This window comes from Macaca thibetana, chromosome 1 (genome assembly GCF_024542745.1).
Source record: "Macaca thibetana thibetana isolate TM-01 chromosome 1, ASM2454274v1, whole genome shotgun sequence".
Taxonomy (NCBI): Eukaryota; Metazoa; Chordata; class Mammalia; order Primates; family Cercopithecidae; genus Macaca; species Macaca thibetana.
Window position 1 is genome coordinate 3471098 of NC_065578.1, and position 16771 is coordinate 3487868.

The following is a 16771-nucleotide window of genomic DNA, read 5'->3' on the forward strand; positions in this document are numbered from 1 at the left end:
CATGCACCCACACCCAAAAACCCATCTATCCATACATTTACCCATCCATCTACCTCAACCACCCTTTCACCCATCCACACCCCCCAACCCATCCATTCAATCATCTACCCATCTAATCATTCACTCATCCTCTACCAACCCGTCTACACACCTATCTGCCCTCCCATCTACCTATCAGACTATTCATGTATCTATTTATCCATTCATTCATCCATCCATCCACCCACCCAGTTATCCATTTGGCAATGATTGTTGAGCCCATTCTCTGTGCAAGGCAGAACAGAAATGGTAAGCCACCTTCTTTCTCATGAAGCATTCACTTATACTCAAAGGATCACAGCAATGTGCAAAAGCCAAACCAGAAGTATGCACGATGAATTATTCTAACCCTGGGGGGGAGGTGATTGTATCTGGGGAAGTCAAGAAAGGCTCCTTGGAGGAAATTTAACCTTGAACAGAGCATGGCAATTAGCCAGGCCAGGCAGGGTAGAAACATTTACAAATATAGTGGGGCAAGGAGCCCAGGGTTATGGGGACAGGAGAAGTTGCAGATGTTTGACTGCATCGCTGGACCACCGGGTTTGTGTGAGTTTGCTGGAGTAGTGAGCTGGAAAATCACATCTCAAAGGACACTGCTGAGTTATGTCATTGTGTCTGGATTTAATCCTGAAGGCAAAGGGAGCCACTGGTTAATTTCACAAAGAGTATGTCATGATCTATCTTGTGTTGTGAAAGATTATCTGGAGAGCTGAGATCTCTGCATTATCAGGACCAGAACTGGAAGTGAGAGGTGGGGGGTAGTCAACCAAATGAGAAGATCAAGTTCTGCAGCCATTGTTGAAATCAAAATAGTCATCATCATTGTCACTGTCATCATGTTCCCCATGTGCCAGGTACTGTCCTACATGCTGGGCATGAGCTCCCTCATGGGGTTACACTGCAGCAAGTAGCAGGGTCAGAGAGGATTCCAGGTCCCTTAGATGCCAAGTTCCATGATCTGTACCTGTCACTATATGACCCCAGGGTCCAAGATGTGGGCATGAGGAGCCACGTGGACTGGGAACATCTTGGGAGGACTCAGCGGCTTCCTCCAACCCGGGAGTCCTCAGGAGTGCCCGTCGCATCCCAGCCTGTATGGAGAACTCCCTTCTTTCCTTCTAATGACAATGGTTGTCCTCAAGGGAGCCTACCCATCTGAAAGCAATGACTCACCTGGAGTCAAACTGCCTGGAGACACGGCCGAGCAGACACTTCAGGGTCCCTGGACTGTTTTGAATTTACAGTCACTTTTCATTTTCCCGAGCAGAGTCAGGGCTGCTTTGCTCAGAAGCATAAACTTCGAGCCCCGCTGCCCATCGCAAAAGGAGAGTTGAGGATTGATGCCCAGCCCAGGAGAGAATGAGGACAAAGGAGTAAAATGCGAACACTCAGCTAAACTAGTCCCTGCCCAGGCAGCCAGACCAGACAAAGCTGTCGATTCAGGTGCCCAGGGTGCCTGGAAACACCTGGATTCTCCCGATTTTATTCAGAAGCCAAATGCATTTGCCTACAGAGAACAAAAATAAATTTTTCTTCTGGTAAAGGGGGAAATTGGCAAGTGCCAAGCGAAAACACATTTTCTCTTTCCCTGAACTCGATTGGATGAGACCGTGAACAGGCAAAAGGAGCTAACAGGCCTCCTGGCCCCAGAACTGCATCCAGGTGGGAGCTGTTGAGGCCTCAGCTATAAAGGGAGATGGGAGGAGAGGAGGATGAGTCTCTTCCGTGACCTTGAGAGGTCACGATGCCAGGGCTGGAGGCATTGTAAGTAACTCTGGCTTGCCATAACATTTCCAGATGTTAATGAATATTTCAGGAGTGATTGTGAAATTTGCTAAGCAAAATTTATTTCCCTTTGCTCTAACTTTAGAAATGAATGTCCCGCGTCTCAGCAGGACTGGCCCTGCTGTGCCATGCTGACTGTACTGCGAATCCACAGACTTTCCACTGAGTGGTAGCTAATCTGAGTGTAGTCATATAATGTCCATCACTCAGCAATCTCCCTTCTGAGAATCTATTCTGCTGAAATGATCATAGATGCAAATAAAGTTTTGTGTGCAAATCCATTAATAGCATCGTTACTTAAAATAAGGAACAAGTGGAAAAACCTAATAATTAGAGGAAACATTGATTGTGGCTCATTGACGTGATGTATTATTGTGCAGCTGCATGAACAATGTTTTGAATAATTTTTAAAAATCACAATAAAAAAACATTTTCCCAACATGATACCTAGTAAAAAGAACATATGGTCAAGCATGGTGGCTCATGCCTGTAATTCCAGCACTTTGGGAGGCTGAGGCTGGCAGATCCCTTGAGCTCAGGAGTTTGAGACGAACCTCAGCAACATAGGGAGAACGTCTCTCTACAATTTTTTTTAAAAATTAGCCAGATGTTGTAGTGCATGCCCATGGTTACCACTACTCAGGAAGCCAAGGTGGGAGGATAGCTTGAGCCTTAGAGGTCAAGGCTGCAGTGAACTGTGATACTCCAGCCTGCAGTGAGCTGCTGTACTCCAGCCTGAGCAACAGAGCAACCTGTTTCAAAAAGAAGAGGAAGAAGAAGAAGAAGAAGAAGAAGAAGAAGAAGAAGAAGAAGAAGAAGAAGAAGAAGAAGAAGAAGAAGAAGAAGAAGAAGAGGAGAAGAAGGAGAAAGAAGGAGAAGAAGGAGGAAGAAGGAGGAGGGGGGAGGAGGAGGAGGAAGGGGAGGAGGAGGGGGGAGGAGGAGGGGGAGGAGGAGGGGGAGGGGGAGGAGGGGGAGGGGGGAGGGGGGGAGGAGGGGGGGGGAGGGGGGGAGGAGGAGGAGGAGGAGGATATACAAATGATCTATACTGAATATTACATGTAAACACCATGTTGGTTGTCTTTGTGTGGGTTGATGAGAAGTTTGAGCTTCATCCCTAATCTTTACAGCATTTTTCAAATTTCCTTAAGAGATTGTATATTGATTTTATGGTCCAAAGCACAATGTTGTGGAAACAGGATAGGTCAGTGTTGTACAATTTTCCTTCTTGAGTTCTCTTTTCTCCTGTCTTTTCTCCCTATCCCTTTGATGGGGTTGGAAACAATGTCACACATTAAAGTAATAATATTTTGGAATCGATGTTATAACCTTTCGCCCCCAATTCTCCTAACAATCTGTGGTCAATTTCTCTTCTCCCCACATTCTCTCTTCTCTGACTGTCATTAGCTGTGGGACCTCCAGGATCTGGGCTCAGGGGGTCTGTCAGCATTCACCTTGAGTAGTCAGATGGTCAAAATGCAGCATAAGGGCTGGCTTTGGGGCCCTGACCAATGATGCTGAATTTTCCAAACTAAAGGAAGATAAGAAAGATGACAGTACCGTCAGCACCCAGCTGAAACTGGTGAACTGGCATTTCCTGTCTGTGTGTGTCTCTGTGAGAACCCCGTGCTCATCTGTGGCTTCCTAACTTGGGGAGACAGATTTGCTTTATGGGTAGCTTTCTCTTCAGAAAGAGTCTTCGGTGCTTCTGTGTATCCACTGCAATACTTTGCAAAACAAAATACACAGACTGGGCATGGTAAACAATAAAATTGTGTTTTCCCACAGTCCTGGAGGCCAGAAGTCTATGATCAAGGTGTGGGCAAGGTTGGTTCCCTCTGAGGCCTCTCTTGTGGCTTGAAGGTGGGTGTCTCCTTCCTGTGTCCTCACAGGGTCATCCCTCTGTGTGTGTCTGTGTCCTAATCTCTTCTTACAAGGACACCAGCCAGATTGGATGACTGCCCACCCTACCCAGTGTGACCTCATCTTAACTAATGACCCTGCAATGAGCCTATTCCCAAATAAGGTCACATCTTCAGGTACTGCAGCTTAGAACTTCAACATAAGACTACAGAGGGTGCATAATTCAACCCATAGCACCTGAAATTTGTGTTCTGTTTCTTCAGCAAACATTCTAGCAAATTTACTTTTGGCAGGTAAAGATTGTTGTTTGATGGGAGGCTGAGGTGGGTGGATCCCTTGAGGTCAGGAGTTTGAGACCAGCCTGGCCAACATGATGAAAATCTGTCTCTACTGAAAATATAAAAATTAGCCAGATGTGGTGGTGCATGCTTGTAATCCCAGCTACTTACTACACTGAGGCAGGAGAATCATTTGAACCCCAGAGGCTGAGGTTGCAGTGAGCCAAGATTACATCATTGCACTCCAGCCTGGGCAACAGAGTGAGACCACTTATTAAAAAAAAAGATTGTTATTTGAGTGTTTAAAAAACTAACTGGTCACTCTTTGAGGTTCTCCAAGAAGGTTGGGGAGGAGGGGTTCCTATTTTAGAATAATCATGGTAAAAATTAAGAACTCCAAAGGAAGGTGAATGTTCATAAAGCTCATCACTATCTTGCAAAGACTTGGTGCTGAGTAACTGTCCAGTGTATCACTGAGTCATGCTGCTGAAAGCTCTTTATTGATGGAAATTGTTTCAGGCAGAGTCATTCTCCAGCATCAATGTGACGTTATTTACATCCACGTCTTTATAAATGTTCAATAACTTTGCTGTCACAGGTTTGTCTTACTCATCACCTTGGATGTACAAAAAGTATGCTAGAATTTGATGTATTTTACAGTACATTAGTTTGAGTGGGAACTCCTCTGAAGCACCTCATATGTAGCTCTTACTAAATTTAAACATTCCTTCAAAGGGGCTTTCACTTCTGGATACAGACATTTATAAGGCAAATATTCATTTTGTTGCAATAGGGTTGCAGGCTGTGGTGACTGTGTAATGAAGACTATACCCCCACTTCTTCAGAGGTCTGGCTTTTGTCCTGGCTCCTGCAAGGTGACCTCTAACTATCGGGAGAACCCACCCCAATATTTTGATGTAGGTTCTTTCTATTTTCCATAAGTTTTGGCTGGCTGAGAAATAAAGAGAGACAGTACAAAGAGAGAAATTTTACAGCTGGGTCATCAGGGGTGACACCATATATTGCTAGGCCCATGATGCCCACCTGAGCCTCAAACCAGCAAGTTATTTTTTAAGGGTTTGAAAGGGGGAGGGGGTGTAAGCACAGGGAGTAGGTACAAAGATCACGTGCTTAAAATAGCAAAAAGCAGAACTATTAATAAGGGTCTAACAAAGATCACATGCTTCTGAGGGAACAGGACAAAGGGCAAAGCAGAACTACTGATAAGGGTCCAACAAAGATCACAAGGCAAAGGGCAAAAGCAGAACTATTGATAAGGGTCTATGTTCGGCGGTGCACGTATTGTCTTGATAAACATCTTAAATGACAGAAAACAGGGTTTGAGAGCAGAGAACCAATCTGACCACAGATTTACCAAGGTGGAATTTTTCCCCACCCTAGTAAGCCTGAGGGTACTGCAGGAGACCAGAGCATATCTCAGTCCTTATCTCAACTGCATAAGACAGACATTCCCAGAGTGGCTGTTTATAGACCTCCCCCAAGGAATGCATCCCTTTCCTAGGGTATTAATATTAATATTCCTTGCTAGGAAAAGAATTTAGTGATATCTCTCCTACTTGCACGTCTGTTTATAGGCTCTCGGCAAGAAGAAAAATATGGTTCTTTTTGCCAGACCCTGCAGGCAGTCAGACCTTATGGTTGTCTTCCCTTGTTCCCTAAAAATCGCTGTTATTCTGTTCTTTTTCAACATGCACTGATTTCATATTGTTCAAACACACATGTTTTACAATCAATTTGTACAGTGAACACAATTATCACAGTGGTCCTGATGTGACATACATCCTCAGCTTATGAAGATAACAGGATTAAGAGGTTAAAGTAAAGACAGGAATAAGAAATTATAAAAGTATTATTTAGGAACTGATAAATGTCCATGAAAATTCTTCACAATTTATGTTCCTCTGCCACGGCTCCAGTGGGTCTCTCTGTTCAGGGTCTCTAACTTCCTGTGACACTAACCCCTTGGAATTTCCCAAGTGATCAGAGCAGCTGTGTTGTTCGTGGGGGCCTCTACTCATGGTGTGGCTCAGGGCTGGCCCCTCAAGACTTTATGCAGATGAGATGACCCAGGATGGGGGCTGGCAAACCAGAAAGACCAACCATGTGATTAGAGGGTGTGGGCTTTGGGACATGGGAAATCAACTCACTTTATGGAGGAGAGGAGGGCTGAGTTCAGCCACATGACCAGTGGTTTAATCCACCTTGTATTAGTCCATTGTCACACTGTTAATAAAGACATACCTGAGGCTAGATAATTCATAAAGGCAAGAGGTTTAATGGACTCATAGTTCCACATGGCTGGGAAGGCCTTACAATCATGGCAGAAGGCAAAGGAGGAGCAAGTCACATCTTACATGGCTGCAGGCAAGAGAGCATGTGCAGGGAAACTTCCCTTTATCAAGCCTTCAGATCTCATGAGACTTATTCACTATCATGAGAACAGCATGAGAAAGATTCGCCCCTATGATCCAATTACCTCCCACCACATCCATCCTATAATATGTGGGAATTATGGAAGCTAAAATTCAAGATGAGATTTGGGTGGGGACACAGTTAAACCATATCATGCCTCAATAAAACCATAGATGCTGACTCTCAGGCGGGCCTCCTGGATTGGCCATACTTGGCACATATTGTCACGAGTACCTTCTGGGATAGGAAGGAGAGCACGCCATACTGCCCCATGCAGGGCTTCCCAGATGCCCCAACTCTGTGTCTCTTTGTTTGCTTGTTCTAATTTGTATCTTTTCGCTGTCATTAGAATGTAATTGTAACCATAGCATTCCCCTGAGTTTTGTGATTCATTCTAGTGAATTATTGAAATGGAGGGTAGTTGTGGGGACATGCCTCCAAATTTTTAGTCAGGGGGTCTGAAATGAGGGTGGCCCTGGGGACCCCCAATCTTGCAGCTGATGTCTGAAGTGAGGGCAGCCTTTTGGGGGCTGTTGCCTCAGCCTGCCCAGTATGGCCGAACTCCTTTGTGATAATTCATTGAATTCATTTTTTTATTTTTATTTGCTCACACATTTCATTTCTTACAATTTATATTTAGGTTCACAAAATTAAAAAATTTCAATTATAAAGCATTGAAAAGAGACATTTAATTACCATGTCAGACTGGCCTCTGTTCCATATGGGCTTGTCCATAGGAATATTAAACTAACGTTTATTCAAGACCTGCCTGCATCAGGGATAGTGGGAGGTGGGTGTCCATGCCAATTGGCATGAGGCATGGCCCTGCCCTGGAGATTTCAGAGCATATTTCTGTCAGTCTGGAATCACTGCACAGTCTATTAATATACATTATAATATATGTTATTTTGAATCATGTAATTGTTTTTATTTATACTTATGGGTTTCCAGTCTATTAATGTCATGCTCAAACGTGTGAGGAAATCCAGTTCTTTGTTTCTCTCTAAATGTGTGGCTTATCTCCCCCATTCTACCTTGCTGGGTAGCTGGTGGGGGTTTCAGGATGGGATGAGTGGGGAGGGAGGAGTAGGTGGGCTCTTGAGAGAACTTCACCGGTGATGGGCAAATTTGGGAGAAAGATCAGCTGCTTGTCCTTGCGTTTGCCTGACCACGAAGGGCTATGCTGTTGTTCATGCTCCACTGCGTGCTGACTTTCCCTGGAGGGTTGACAGGCCACTTCAGGCTGGGGAGCCTGTTTTGACTATTTATCTAAACTGCACTCCCAACTGACTTTACCAGTAGCCAAGAGCTGTATTTTGGTCTTTCTGTCTGTGACACATACATTTTCTGCTCAAACCATTCCTTCTGAACCTGAGAAGTATGACAAGTTGAATAGTGTCCCCAATGAAGATGTGCTGAAGTCCTAATCTTCCATATCCTATTTGGAAATAGGGTCTTTGTGGGTTATCAAGTTAAGATGAGGCCATTAGCATGGGCCCTAATCCAATATGACTGGTTACCTTATAAAATGTGGACACAGACACACACACAGGCAGAACCCCACGTGAATATAAAGGTATATAGGGGGTGATGCTTTTACAACCCAAGGGATATCAAAGATTGTCAGCAAACACCAGAAGCAGGAGAGAGGTATGGGATAGATTCTTCCTCCAAGCCACAGAAGGAGAAGCTCTGCCAGCACTCAGTGTTGGGCTTCTGGACTCCAAGACTGTGAGAAAATACATTTCTGTTGTTTCAGGCCACCCAATATGTGGTATTTTGTTTCAGCAGCCTTGAGAAACTAATGTGGGAAGATAAAGAAAGGTGAATTATGTTGCTCCCTAAAAACCTCAGCAGTCTGTTTACATACATTTTGGGTCTCATTTGGATAAAGAGTTGAGGCTTCCATTGTGTCCATGCTGGGATGGGCCATGGACCTTCTCATCAATATCCCAGAGCAGAAAGGCCACTGGACACACCAACTGCCCCACACTTAACAGGCAGCAGGAGAGTCCCCTCCACTGGGGAAGATGCTCAGTGTGACCTTTAGGTTTGGTCCTGATGTGTTCTATGAGATAAGACAACTTAGAATGTCCCATTTTCAGGGCAACATCTAGGTTTCACGTCCCTTGTTTTGCTGAAGAGTTCTAATAAACTCAGTTCCAAGACAAAGCGTTGATGCATGGGCTCTTTATTCCCTGAGCCTGGGTTCCTCGAGGCAAGAAAGCTCATGGCTCAGCCTTGGAGGTAGAAGGCCGCAGAACAGGATCTCATAGGAGATGCAAACGCTTGCTGGATGTTTGTGTGCTTGGGTGAGCATCTGAGCATCCTCTCGGCAGCCAACTGCACCAGGACGATGGACAGCAGCCCCCCTGCACATCTCCACTTTGCGTATTTGTGCTTTGAGAAATATGTAGGTTAGGATGCTTTTGAATGTGTATTAGTCTGTTCTCACACTGCTATAAAGAATTACCTGAGATGGGGCAATTTATAAAGAAAAGAGGTTTAATTGGCTCATCATTCCGCAGGCTGTACATGAAGCATGGCTGAGGAGGCCTCAGGAAACTTACAATCATGGTGATAGGCAAAGGGTACAGGCACATCTTCACCTGGCCAGAACAGGAGGAAGAGAGACAGGGCAAAGGTGCTACACACTTTTAAAGAACCAGATCTCATGATAACTCACTCACTATCATGAGAACAGCATCAAAGAGGAAGTCCACACCCATGATCCAATCACCTCTCACCAGGACCCACCTCCAACATTGGGGACTACAATTTGACATGAGATTTCGGATGGGACACAGACCCAAACTTTATCAGGCTGCAAGTAACAGAAGCCCTGAATAAAAAGCATCAACGTAAGATGTTTGTTAACTCACAAATAAGAAAACTAGGGGCAGAGTGGTTCTATAGAGTCTGCAGTTTCAGTGTCATGATGGCATTATCGAAGGCCTGGAAGATTCCTGTCTTTTGCTCTTCCATCAGTGACACCTAGGCATGTCAGTCTCCAGGGTGGAGGATGTCTGCTGTAATTACAGGCTTCACAGGCAGACCTGGGTCTTCTGTGGCTCATACTTAGTTTCACTTTTCAAACTAGGGAGGAAAATGCATCCCCTAGGCCCACACGTTCCTCAACTCCACTGGCCATAGTGGATCACCCTTCATTGCCTAGACTGGCCCTTGGCCAGGGGAAGGGCTAGTTCAGGCCAATCACATTTCAGTCCTGGGGAAGAGAAAGTTTCCCTCTCCCCGATCATGGGGCTGCAGAGACTCTGCTGCACGAGGAAGCAGAATGGCCCTTTTTGGGAAGGGAGCTGCAGTGTCTGCACAGGAGAATCCACAGTGTCATGTCTTGGCCAGGACACAGGGTAGAAATAGGTGAACAGACAGGTGTAGCAAAAGCATTCAGAGTAGAGTCTGTTTTAGGTTTTAGATCTAGGATCATGATCTGGGCCTTTAAAGGTCTGATATGGTTTGGCTGTGTCCCCACTCAAATCTCATCTTGAATTGTAACTCCTACAATTCCCGTGTGTTTTGGGAGGAACCTGCTGAGAGGTGATTGAATAATGTGGGCAGGTCTTTCCTGCACTGTTCTTGTGATAGTGAATAAGTCTCACGAGATCTGAAGATTTTAAAAATGGGAGTTTTCCTGCATAAGCTCTCTCTTTGCCTGCTACCATTCATGTAAGATGCGACTTGCTCCTCCTTGCCTTCCACCGTGATTGTGAGGCCTTCCCAGTCATGTGAAACTGTAAATTCATTAAACCTCTTTTTCTTCCCAGTCTCAGGTACCTCTAACCAGCTGTGTGGTCAACTAGAGTCCAGGGTTCCCTAGAGGTTAATTGAGAGCGATTCTTTGGCCTCCCTGCCTCCTTCTCTTTCCACGGTGCATCTCTGCAGGGGACTTAACACCTTATTCTAGAACTATGAAACATGGGGTCTATAATGAGTAAAAGGAGGACCATAAGAGCTGCCTCTTGCTGGGTTCTGCACTCAGCTCTTCGCTTGGAGTGTCTCCTTTAACAATCCTGCAAGGTAGGACCTATTGCCCCCATTTCACAAAAGAGGAAGCAAATCCCCAAAGACTGTGTCACCTGCCCAAGGAGTGGGACTGAAGTGGCCTGGATTCGGCTTCAGCCACACCTCCCTGGGATGCTATGCCCCTAGCAACCGTACTGGGATTCCTAAAATGGGGCTTTCTAAGTGACTTAGGTCATACTGATAACTTGCAAAGACCCCAGGCTTTTTCTTCTTATCTCAAAAAAAAAAAAAAATCATTTTGCTGCCCCCAACCACTGGCTCTCCTGTCACTTGTCTTTCCCCCACCCACATTTGTGGAATCTTTAAGAATCCCTCCATCTTGGGCACAGGCCCAGGGGTTCCCAGAGGTTGCAGGGAGTGGAGACAGTGTCCTGCCCTGGTGACTTGGTCCACGCATCCATCTTCTTAACCTCTCAGCCTGTGGGCTCTCCACCCTGGTTACCCTCTGGCTGATATCAAGGGTGCTGGTGATTGAAAATGGGCAGTTCTCCCTCCTGAGATCTTCCTGGGAAGATGCACTGAGCTGCTGGTATCTCCTCCCTCTCCCTAGCCATTCTTTCCTATGTCCACTGCAAAGATGTCCAAAGCCCTTTTGGAGCCTAGATTCTGGGCCCACATCAGGGACTGGTAGCTGCACCCAATCCCTTGAGAGCCTCCCAGTTTTGCCCCCTGCCTGTCCTGCTTAACCTCAGCCCACAGGCCTACACTTCTCAGTTTGCTGATTGGCTATGTCAGAGCAGAGGGCCAATACGTGGCCAGCATGATCTTTTCACTGGACTGGTGACTGGTCAGTCATGCTGTGTGGCCAACACCATCTGTTGGGCTGCAGTGGCCAGTCCCTCACCTCTATGCCATTGGTGTTATGAGTGCTGACACTCTGTGGAAAGTCTTGATCCTAGAAGTGGCCCAAGATTGGGAACAAAGTGATATGGTTTGGTTGTGTCCCCACCCAAATCTCATCTTGAGTAGTAGTTCCCATATTCCCCACATGTTGTGGGAGGAACCCACTGGGAAGTACTTGAATCATGCATGTGGTTACCCTCATACTGTTCTCATGATAATGCATGAGTTCTCATGGGATTAAGGGGCTTCCCCCACTCTTCCCTATGCACTTCTCCTTCTTGCTGCCATGTGAAGAAGGACGTGTTTGCTTCCCCTCCACCATGATTGTAAGTTTCCTGAGGTCTCCCCAGCCATGCTGAACTGCGAGTCAGTTAAGCCTCTTTCCTTTATAAATTACCTAGTCTTGGGCATGTCTTTATTAGCCATGTGAGAATGGCCTAATATACAAAGTAAGGATGTCCCAATTCACTACTCCTGTCAACATCATACTGGAAGTCCTAGCTAATACAATCAGAAAAAGAAAGGAAATAAAAGGTATACAGAAGATGAAGAAAGAAATAAAATTGTCTTTGCTTACAGGTGACATTATCACTTAAATAGAAAATATGAAAGAATCTGCAAAAACAAAACAAAGCAAAAAACCTTCCTGGAACTAATAAGTGATTGTAGCAAGGTTGCAGTATACAAGGTTACAAGGTTAATATACAGAAGTCAATTGGTTTTCTATGTACCAGCAATGAACAAGTGGAATTTGAAATAAAAAACACATTACTATTTACTTTGGCACCTTCTAAAATGAATTACTTAGGTGTAAATCTAAAAAAAAAATTGTACAAGACCCATATGAGGAAAGCTACAAAACTCTGATGAAAGATACAAAAAAAAAAAAACTAAATAAATCTTGCCTGTGCATAGATAGAAAGACTCTATATCATCAAGACATCAGTTCTTCTTACCTTGATCCACAGAGTCAATGCAATCCCAATCAAAAGCTCGCAAGTTATTTTGTAGATATCAGCAAACTGATTCCAAAGATCATATGGAGAGGAAAAAGACCCAGAATAGTCAACTCAATATTAAAGGAGAAAAACAGAGCCAGAGAACCGAAATTACCTGACTTCAAGATTTACTGTGAAACTGCAATAATCAAGATAGTGTGGCCCTAGTGAAAGAATAGACAAATAGATCACTAGAACAGAATAGAAAGCTAAGAAATCATCCCACATAAATATAGTCAAGTGATCTTTGATAAAGGAACAAAGTTAAAATGACCAAGCAAAGATATAATCTTTTCAACAAATGATACGGGAATAATCGGACATCTATGTGCCAAATAATGAAACTAGAATCAGACTCTACACACTTCACAAAAATTAACTCAAAATGAACTATAGTCCCAAATATATAATGCAAAACTATAAAACTCTTAGAAGATAATATAGGAGAAAATCTAAATGATCTTGGATATGGTGATGACTTTTGAAATACACCAAAGGCATATTCCACGAAAAAATAATTGATAAGGTAGATTTTATTAACATTAAAAACCGTGCTCCATGAAAGACACATCAGGAGAATGAGAAGACAAGCCACAGTCTGGGATAAAATATTTACAAAATACACATCTGATAAAAGATGTCTATCCAAAATGTGCAAAGAACTCTTAATACTCAACAATAAGAAAATAAGAAAATGAACAACCTCATATAAAAAAAAAGCCAAAGACCTGAACAGATACCTCACCACAGAAAGTATATAGAAGGCAAGTAAGCATATGCAAAGATGTCCAACATCATATGTCATTAAGGAATTGCAAAATAGTAGACACCACTGCACACTTATTAGAATAGCTAAAATCCAAAGCACTGACATCACCACATGCTGGTGAGGCTGTGGAGCAACAGGAATGCTCATTCATTGCTGGCAGGAATGCAAAATGATGCAGCCACTTTGGAAGGCAGTTTGGCAGTTTGTTACAAGACTAAACATGTTCTTACCATATGATCCAGTAATCTCACTTCTTGGTATTTATCCAAAGGAGTTTAAAACATGTTCACACAAAAACCTGTGCACAGATGTATGTAGTAGCTTCAATCATAATTTCCAAAACTTGGAAGCAACCAAGATGTCCTTCAGTAGGTGAGTGAATGAAAATATCTGCAGTATATCCAGAAAATGGAATATTATTGAGTGCAAGCCGTAAAAAGACATGGAAGGAGAACCTTAAGTACCTATTACTAAGTGAAAGAAACCAGTCTGGAAAGGTTGTATGATTCCAGCTATGTGACATTCTGAAAAAGACAAAACAATGGAGATCAGTGGTGGCTAGGGGCTGTGGGGAGGAAGAGATGAATAGATGGAGCACAAGTCTGGAGGATTTTTAGAACAGTGAGACTTCCCTGGATGATACTATAATGGTGGACATGTGTCATTCTGCACTTATCCAAATCCATAGAATGACCAGCACCAAGAGCAAATCCTAATGCAGATAACGGACTCTGGATGACAGTGGCATGTCAATGCAGGCTCATTAACCACAGTAAGTGTACCACGCTGGTAGAAGATGCTGATCATGGGGGAGGCTGTACAAGTGTGGGGGTGGAGGGTACTTGGAAAATCTCTGTACCTTCTGCCCAGTTTTGCTGTGAACTTAAAATTGTTCTAAAAACAAACTTTGTAGTTAAAAATAGGACTTTTTGGAGTGATGGAAATATTCTATATCTTGATGGTCATGGTGTATGCATTTGTCGAAACTCATCAAAATGGGGAGGTTCATTTAATAAAAGTTATATTTCAGAAAGGCTGATTTGAAAAATTTAGAATTATCCCTCGAATCTGCTTCTCTGCAAAGGCAGCATTTTATGTGCATTGTATTTTATGATTTTGGCTTGGCTAATCATAGAAAAGGATGAAGTTTCTACAGTTGATGTGACAGCTCTGAGCTTGGGATCTGTGTATAAGTGCATCACCATCAGGATCGGAAGCTCCAGGGGCCCACCAGAGTCATCATGGGCGTGGGATTAATGTGTGTGATCAGCATCTGCCCAGAATGGGCCCATGTGCCAAGGGGAGAGTGAAGGAACAGCGGGCACCAATTGCAAGATGGGGGAGCAGGGGCCTGGCAGAGGTTCACCCTCTGGCCAGGTCAGGGCAATTCAATTGAATTCAATTCAGCATAGGTTTGCTGAGGCCAGCTATGCAGACCCTGCTGCCAGAGCTGGCGAGGGAAGCAGAGAGGATGAGAACAACCTCCTTAAGGGGGTGGTCTGGGAGGCAGATGTATACTGGGAGCCATGGTTTGTAGCTGGGGGGTCCCCTTTCATGATCTGTGTTGTGGAGTGTGGAGCAGAAGAGCTAGGGATCTCTAACTGGGGTAACTGAGGGCAGTTCCCTGCCATAGCATCTTTACCTGGGTCTTGGCATTGGGCAGGTTTCCACAGGTGACAATGCAAGAATGGCAAACCAGGAGGCGGAAAACTCAGGGTAAGGGATGTGGTATGTGTGAGCTCATCTTGTGTGAGCAAGGTAAGCAAAAACAGCAGAAAGAACCAGAAAATGGATCAGCATCTTGGGGCTGACACCCAGGTGTCCCCAGGTGAGTGGGAAAACCCCTCCTAGCCTGCCTTCCTATCACATGTGTGTCATCTGCTCTGCTGGTTTTTTGGTCTGAATGTCTGTGTCCCCCTCAAATTCATATGTTGAAGTCCAAACACACAAGGTGGTAGCATTTTGGGGTGGAGCCTTTGGGAAGTAAGGAGGTTATGGGAGTGGAGCTGCCATGGTGGGATTAGCGTCTTTATGAAAGAGGCCCAGAGAGCTTCCTCATCCCTTTTACCACATGGAGACTTAGCAAGAAGGTGCTGTCTATAAACTAGGAAGAGAGTCCTCACCAGGAGCTAAATGAATCAGACCTTGATCTTGGACTTCCCAGCTTCTAGAACCATAAGCGGCAGAGTTGAGCTTTGCCTCATGAAGACCACTGGGCTGTGGGATGTGAATGGCCCAGAGCTAGGAGGTTCTTTCACCAGGGCAGGCTGGAGGACAGTAGAATGGAGCCAGGTGGCAACACCGTAATAAAGGAAGGGGACAGATGCACGGAGCACTTCAGAGGTGGAGTTTATCTTTCTTCAGCGCAAGTTGGACATGAGCCATGAAGGGAGGGTAGCATGGATCTTTCTAGGACTCTCAGCCTGGGTGACTTGGAGAATAATTAACAATAATAACTACATGTGACTATTACTGAGTGGCTATGTGTGCCAGAGAAGTTGTACAGCATGCTGAGATGAAGAATTCTAATTTTAACCTTTGCAAATCCTCTAGGAGGGGAGGGCTGAAAAAACAGTCTCAGGGAGGGTAGGTGTCCCGCCCAAATATCCAGGAGGGACTAGAATTCAGAGCCTCCACTCATGTTTGTCCACTCCTGTCACTCAGCAGAGGTGATGTCCCAGGCTCGAATCTGGGTGCAGAGATTCTGGGTTTCAGACCCAAGCTGACAATCCCGAGAATGACCCGGCAGGTGGCTTGAGAGGAGTGTGGAGCTCAGGGGGCAGTAGGTGCAGCAGAAAGGGGACTGGAGGACCATGAATATGTCCTAGTGGAGAACATGGCAGAAGCAAGGGAGGAGGTGGTGAAGGGACCTTGGAGGAGCCATGCAAACACAGACTGCGACCTGGTCCCCTCTGCACCTTCCTGACCTCCCCTCCCCTCTTTTTCAAACCATCTGTCTCTCCCTTCTCTCCATTTCAGACTAATAATTTCTTTAATTTCCTTAAATAAACTGTAGCTTAGACATAACATTTCACCAGTGAAAATTAAGCACAAAAACTCCACTTGATTTTTTTTCTTTTAAGAACAACCCAGACCTAAGCAAAACTGGAGCTTTGATTTACAAAATCACTCTCCCGGGCACACAGAAGGAAAGATGCAAATGAAAGCTACTGTTTGTAGTGAACATGCTGAGTACATGACTACGGTGTTCCTTCAGCCAGGGGAGATGCAGCTGGCTGCAAACATTCATGGACCACCAGAAGGGAAAACAGGCAGAACAAAGGGCCGAGGCATGGGGCGAAGTCTGATGTCTTCATTTCCCTCTCCCACAAGAAGCAATCGCTGGCGAGTGCCACGGAAAGTTGCAAGACAGGAACAGGCCAGGGATCCAGGAGGGCTCAGGAATTTGGGGAGCAGTTAATATCAACGTTGTCATTCATATGCTACTTTCCCTAAAGCAGAGCTGCCTCAGTGTGCCTTGGGGTCCTCAACTTCCTTGGCTATTTAATATGAGAACCCTACATTGAAATTTGGGTGTGAAAAACACTGAAATACATGAAAAGAAGTTAGATAAGATTGGTAAAGTGGGCAGCACAAATTGATAAGCAGCGTAGATGGAGCCCGCCCATAACCTGTCATTCTCCAAGGTCTCCAGGTGATCTAGGTTCTTCTAGGTTTGCAGTGGGAGCTAGAATGTTCCTGCCCAAAGAGATTCGGAAGCA